At 40.6% G+C, this 7,786-nt stretch overlaps 1 protein-coding gene across 1 annotated transcript in view; it reads right to left on the reverse strand.

The window, feature by feature from the left end:
* The window catches only part of LOC137268109 (uncharacterized), a 29,787-nt gene extending 23,721 nt beyond the window's left edge, over nt 1–6,066 (reverse strand). Inside the window, exon 1 of the mRNA XM_067802630.1 lies at nt 5,968–6,066. The gene's annotated coding sequence lies outside the window, so the exon portion shown is untranslated. The remainder of the gene's footprint in view (nt 1–5,967) is intronic.
* Between the last annotated feature and the right edge of the window lie 1,720 nt (nt 6,067–7,786).

A 7,786-nucleotide genomic window follows, 5' to 3' on the forward strand; every position in this document is an offset into this window, starting at 1 on the left:
CAAGATACACGAGATAAAAGATGACACATATACTGAAACACGGAATAGCGGCATTTTTCATTATTAGACTGAAAGAATGTAGCTTCACGTTGAAGGAAAAACAAAACGTGCTCAATATCTAGACGCTTACGTTTCCGATGAAATCCTCAGTCACAGGTATGATGCTGAAAAAACTAGGTCCATCGTCAAGGCAAATCGTAAAACGAATAAGCTATCACAAAATCCTGGCATGCAAAGGTATGCCACTCTGCACAGTGAAATGCGAGGCCTCATTCTACTTGAATACCTATACTTGTCCGACCAACACAGGAGTAATTACACTGCTGCAGAGTATATAGTAGCGAGGGTGGTTCTGTCTCCAATGATGGTAATCAACAAGTGAAAAAAATCACTTGCAAATTCAGTCATCGATTTTTGATGGAATTTAATACACGTGAATATAGTCATTATTCTATAACCAACAGATGTTCGAACGACAAATTAGAGACACACTAGATATTTGTCTCGGTTTTTACCGCTATTGCTTACTACACGTTCTACCGGAAGAATGATGTAATTGAAAGAGGAACCACATCACAAGCGATAAATGCGATTCTCTTCACGGAATTCATGGGGATTTTATTCTTAAAGCACATTTTTGCATATCAGTTGGTATTGTACCCTTAATGCAGCAATCGATAAAACAGTCTGCATGCACACAGTCTAAGTAAACTTATCCTCAGTACTTTTCGTTACACTCCACTATACTGAGACTCAGTGATGGAGTGCAACGAAATGCACTGAGACTAAGTTTACTTAGACTGGCATGCACACAACATTCCAGCAGAGCCCGTGTCGGTGCTCATTGCTAAGCAACACCTGTTAGCATTACTACGAGTTTGAAACTGCTGGATATTCTTAGTTTCTGTTTAGGAATTACAACGAATGCTGATTTACATAAAATTGCATTTTACATATTTTTTTGTTTTTGTCAGACAGCATGACTTTCTGTCTGATTAGCAGGAGGGTTGCGGTGTTGGTGTTAAGTTATAAGTGATATGAAAAGACGTATCTACCTTGGCATGGGTGAACCCATAACCCGAAAACTGAATTGCTGAAAGAAGAGACAACTAGACTGACTCAGGTGTTCAATTTCCACCTGAAGACAAAACAGTCAATTCAACTCATAGTATTACACGATTCTGCTTCAAAATGGGCGATTGAGCAAATAATGCCAATAGGTTCAACTGGTTCTTAACAAAATTTACATTAAACCATCTCTTTCTGAGGACATTCGTATAAACCATTCGTATCACAATCATAACAGACAAGATAACCTTCACGGACACGTCTGTAGCAATGCAACTAATTGCTGTTGATGCTCAACGCCGCATTCAATAATATTCCCGTCACATGACAGCGGTCTCCGACTACTGAGTCCGGGCTAGATCACCCGATCCCGTTAAGTCGGCTCTTACAAGTATGGATTGAGGAAAACCAGTTCTAACCCGGTTTAGTTGGGGCATTGTAAACCAATGGTTGATATTATGAAGAACGACCTACGCCGCATACCATATCTAACCATGTCAGGGATTAGTACGAACAGTACAACTTGATATTTTACACGGGCCACGAAGGGTGTGCAAAGAGTACGATGTACAAATAACAGTACAAAGTTCACACCCGAATTATATAGGCATCCAAATGTCAGTCTCTGCCCACATGTACATGCAGTGTGCTATATAGTCACTAGCCTGCTAACCCGTGGCTAGCAAAAGTCCAGTCGGGTCAGTAAATCTCCAGTACTGCCCCGAGTAATTCATTTTTGTAAATGTATCACTCTCTCCGCCTTATAGTTAGTTATAGTATACACTTTTAAAGCGAGATTATGCCTGATGAAAATATTCATCATCCTAGCAGTTTAAGTATGAAACCAGTGCCGTGCTGGCAATATCTTATTCTCATCTATTTTTGCAATCTTGGCATATTTTTTTTTCATTTAAATTTCGGGCTAGTGAATTACTGCGTGGGCTAGTAACTTTCAGGCATAGCTAGACCGATTGGGTAGCAAAATTTGGAAACTATTTCTCACACTACATACATTTTAGGACGTTTAAATAATATTCCAGTTACATGAAGGCTGCCTGTGACAGCACGAGTCTGGATATTACAAACCAGTGGTTAATGTCATGAACAATGTCCTCCCCCGTCCTCCATATCCAGTTTCCTGTTGGATTAGTAAGAACATGACTACTTTTCTCGGATCACTGTCTGTCTGTCTGTCTGTCTGTCTGTCTGTCTGTCTGTCTGTCTGTCTACAGAAAAACCGAAGAGGCATCAAAATGGCATTATCAGAATCTAGACACAAATCTCAAGACGTACCTTTCTTCGCCTGCACTGTTATAAACACTGGAGCAGAAACTATTGCACGCACCGTTGTTGTGGTGACATGCGTTTCTGATTGCTGACGCTTCTCTACTTTATCGTGTATGAAAGAAACAGTTTAAACACTCGTTCACAGTACAATACCCCTGCTACCCTCCTTCAGCCATTTGGGTACACGGGTAGGATGATTAATAGCGTTGGCGTTTCGTTCGGTTTTTCTCGCGGCTTTCCGTTCGTCTCTTTGGTACACGGTCTGTTCTAATACAGGTGCAGGCTGCTTCCAGGATACAGTGGGTGTATGTGGCAGGTTTGTTCTGATCGCCATGTATGTCCCATAAGTGCAAGCACACGATCATCACATGTTGCTCGCTGATTTCTATCTATAATCACAAATGACAACTTATTGTTTGTCAAAGTGGCAGTGCCGTCGACATTTAACTCTGGCGTTGGGAAAAGACTGACTAATGGGAAATTGACGTTACATGGACGATAAGGTGCACGTATTTAACGCCACACATATCTGACGGCGTTCTTGTAAGCCATCAATAAGTCTCAGTAACTATTGATCCCACGCCGTCTGGGCATATCTGCACATTTTGTTGCCGAGCCTGTAGACCCAGACTAGTTACCCCTTAGACAAGCATTGGTTACTATGGCCCTATTTTGCAACCATCATACACACGAATCCATGCCTGCTGGGTCTTTTCCGCACACACGCCGGCACGCGCACATATATATTCTGTAATATCTGTAAATGTATATACACAGTCATTCATTTATTTATTTACACAGTGGCAGATACAGTTTTTGGAGAAGGGCGGTGGTGGGTGTGCACTATTGAGAGAAGATAGGGTGCACACTTCATTTTCACCCGAGTTTCAATGGTCATTTCAAATATTTCAGGACAAATGGAGGGATGCTCACCCCTGCATTTGCACGCACCCACCCCCCTCCCATCCGCCTATGTTACATGTTGTTGTTTTGTTTGTTGTTGTTGTTTGCCCGTATATGTTTGGTGTATATAGGATTTTTTTTTTCAGTTAAAGTGCTGAACCGTGTGCTTCCCGGTAGAGTTATGTCGTTTCGCGCACCAGGATCTGCTAACTGCGTTTGACGTTTGGATGTATTATTAGTATTGGGAAATGTACGTAAACGACTGTAAACAAATCGTGACTATCAGACGACGTCAGTAAATAGACAACATTCGAATATTAGACTGATATTGTCTGCTGTTAGGAACACGTGATAACTATACACGCGTCCGTTACATACTACTTATCTTACAGCTAGTTGTTTCAAAAGCTGTCTCACCTGTGACAGTGATATGTTTCGACACAAAGAGTTAAGAGATGATATCCCGCTAGTAATCTGTTTCTTAAACGCCTTAAAAACGCATCATTGTAACGCCGAATCGATGCATACGAACCATAAAAAGGTCAATCTCACTAGTGTAAATATAGCCCCTTACTTTAGTCAACTGTTCTAAACTACATTTTGCAAAATAATCCATGTTGTTTAAAAACTCTTTACATATGAACTGATGTATTGTAAAACAAATTCGTTACGTTGAAAAGATTATTGTCATGAGTTCAATAAATGATGAAACTAAGTGAAAATTGTCCAATTCTAATCAAAACTTTACACCGAAACACAAATGTTCACATACAAGATATTTTACATATACTTTTCAGCAATTTGATGCGTGATCTTCGTGCAATTCATGTGCATAAGTTTTGCAGTTGGTTCCCCCAAAGTAGTGAAATAAGTCATCTTCGACGTAAACATATAATACAAACATGTATATAACGTATAGCGAGTGCTTTTTAAGTGCGTCGTAACTATTAATGGGTAATATATGCCAATATTGTCATTATCATAGTGGCGCATTAATACATAACACATTTTGGCCGGCTGACTGTTTACAGCTCATGTCAGGCATGAACCTTCACAAAATGTTTCCACTCCGTAGATTTGTGTTACAATGGCGATAATATCGTCCGAAAAGTGGCCGATTCAACAGAAATAGTTCATACATATAGTCTGCAATTAAGTGTGTTGACCCAGGTCCGGGTAGCGCAAAAGGTGATTATAACTGAAATGCTTCCCCATTGCCATACGGTTATTGACAGGTGGATCTACGAGAGACAGAAAGCATGCACATCAATTCATAGCATAGAGGCTCAATAGCAAGCGGAGTACAATCATCCGATCCAATATGGTGGTATCGTACGAGCGCTAAGCGTTTTTGACATATCGGTTGTTAAAATGTGGAACAAAAAGGTAGTGTTCCGCCCGGACTCCCATCCCAATCATAAACCAAAACTACAAACTGACTTGCATACCTCACGGTAAATATACATTCTATAAACTAGAACAGGTATAAAAACAATCAATGCACTTTTGTCAGTGTTGGAATATTACACATTATAGAGCAATTGCACAATGTAAAAGGATGGGGTACGGGAGGAACTCTTTCCCACAAAAACATCATCGTAAAGCGATTTTAAGAAAAGAGTCTGTTCCTTTCAACAATACGCTTGGTCGAAAAATGAATATTCCTGTTTTGCAAAATAAATGGTATCAGGGGCGGTGGGATAGCATAGTGGTTAAAGCGTTCGCTTGTCATGCCCACGTCCTGGGTTTGATTCGGCAACGTGCGTAGAGTATGTGGTATCCCCCGCTGTGATACTGCTTACTTTATTGCTTAAAGCAACCTAAAACTAAACTCACTCACTACTGTTATCTAGTAAACCTGATATGGATTTTTTAAACTCCTGCACATAAGGGGTCGTATTGACTGGAAGAGATATACACTGTGTAACAAAAACTATGCCATTAGGGCGTATTGGGTAACATAAACAGATTCATCACAACAATTCCAGTCACGAGTTCAGATAGTGAAAGTTGTAAACAAGTGGCCTGTCAAGGTGATATATCATGCACACATGCATTGATTCTTGGTGTTTTCATCCAAACGTTAATATATTTAAACGAAAACGCAGGTGTCCGGATAAGCGAGGCTCGGTCCGGCTCTACATACAGATGCATCCATGCATGTATGCATACATGTGTAAGACATTGCAAAATAAGCCACCATGATTTATCTCTTTTGAAATATCACGAACGTAGCATACTCTTAAACATAAATGTCACAACTATTTGTTTACAGACCCTAGAAGAATGGCAGACGCTAATAAACTTTGACCGATTACCGTTATTACTTCAACGTAAAAAAAACACGAAAAAAGCAAAAAACAAAAAACAAAAAAAACATCTAGTGACGCTACATACGTCAACACAAGCAGAGGACCAATTTAAGACGATAATAAGTGGAGGGATCTCTTTGAGCGTCTTTCCGTGAACTTTCCTCTCCTACTATCGTACGTTTCCAGTCTAAGAGAACGGATGTTACTCTCTACAGGTGTTTGTGCTGAGATGGCTTGTTGGTACACGTGCGGCCTTGAACATGCATATGATGGAACAACCGAAAGTATAAGTGTTCCTTTATTTATTTCTCAAATATCACGCACAGTGCAACATATACCATGTGAAGAAACCCCGAAAAGAATAAACGAACACTTGTAGTTTCACGTGTTCCCTTACCTGTTTGACGATTTCGTTCCTGTGTGACTCTTTAGTTCCTGTATTTTCCTTATGAGCACATAGAAGTTATGTACATTATCAATAAGTGCATCCTAGGGTAGCCCTATCTGCATCAGATGACAGAAATATGTGGATTGAGGAGGTGGTACTATGACCTCTCAGTTGGCGACAGCGCGTTATCACGATGATGTTGATATGAAGTAGATCTCGTATACTCATTGATCAGCTGGTATTGTAATGCAACTCCTCTGAATCTGAATGTTGCCATCTGTTCCTTATACACGTGTTAGCAGTGTACATCGTAGGAGGTATTAGAGGGTGACATCGAGCGATACCAAAGACTGGAAGAAATAAACTAACACGTGACATTATACTCATTGACAGCATATATATATATACATTATATCTACACAGTGTTATAACTTTCGGTTCCCAATAATATAATGTGTAGAGAGTCCCCATGACTTCAGTCGTGCAAACGAGTAAGGGAACGCCCGAGCGTACAAGCCTTCCTTTATATATTTCCAGAATTTCACCCACAGAGCAATACGTACGGCCAGGTGTTCCCTTATTTCTTTCCATGAGCATAGCACGATATTTTTAGTCTAATTTGGTGGCATCATTTATTTGGATTTAAACCTCGAGCATTATATATGTGGACCTACATAACATTAACTAAGATATAATGTAGTGAAATCTGGGTCGCTCTATTGCTGGTAATGTAAGTTTTTGCTCACTCACTCTAACAATCTAAGTGAAATGGATGTTCCACGTTTGAGGGTCCGGCAGCCTAACCTTGGCGTGACTGGTTGAGTTGCCAGTTGACTGTTTTTGCGTTACCAATTCCTTACATCCGCGTGAACGTACGGGGGCAATACTAATTGAGCATTTCAGTCGTCTTTGCGGGACGCATCCCCATGTTTCAACACCTTGATGTGGAGTACCTAGACGGACTTCGCTCGGAGAGCCGGGTTTGATTCCCCACATGGGTTCATGGTGTGAAGTCCATTTCTGCTGTCCCCCGCAGTGATAATGCATGAATATCACTAAAAGCGGCGTAAAACCCAGCATACTCACTCACTAACTCAAGACAGACCTACGACAAGCGCTGAGATAGCTGTTTGAGATAAGGTCCTGGGTGCTCATGTACTAAGTCATATCAACACCAACACAGACCTAACTCACATACCTACATAGACTAACGGCTAGCTTTAAAGACAAAGTTTTGAACAATGACACCTTGAAACAACAAAACTACGTCAACTCCTCAACGAGAGTTGTAAATGAAACAAAACTGAATCGTCCACCCATCGCCATTTTAATTCTTCTGCGTAATCACTTGATGCCAATTCATTCATTCATCAGACGACCGAACACTGACCTAGTTGACAACCTGAGGAATCTCCGTACCGGTGACGTATTACTTGTGTCTTGACAAATCGCTCTCTGAACAGGAACTGCTGTGTCAGTGACTCAGGGGCAATGCTAGGTTACAACACCTCTCATTTTCCTCCAGGAAAATATCTCACGCTTGCCATGCATGGAACATGCTGCCTCTTTAACCTCTAAAAGTCAAAGCAAGTTAAACAAGTGTCGATGATAGGTTAATAATAACTGTTTAGTGATAAGCATTGCACCACAACAGTACTCGGTAATAGATTGATGAAAAAGGCTAAAGCAGCAGCATTGTAGCTATGTGGTGGGTGTACTTGCCCGACTCACTAGTGACCTGGTTCGATTCCAGCATGGACGCCGCTTGGAAATCTTAAGTTTTTCTGTGATTTTGAAGAGGACGAACACTGCAATATTTCAAATTTTA

This window comes from Haliotis asinina, chromosome 16 (assembly GCF_037392515.1).
Source record: "Haliotis asinina isolate JCU_RB_2024 chromosome 16, JCU_Hal_asi_v2, whole genome shotgun sequence".
NCBI lineage: Eukaryota > Metazoa > Mollusca > Gastropoda > Lepetellida > Haliotidae > Haliotis > Haliotis asinina.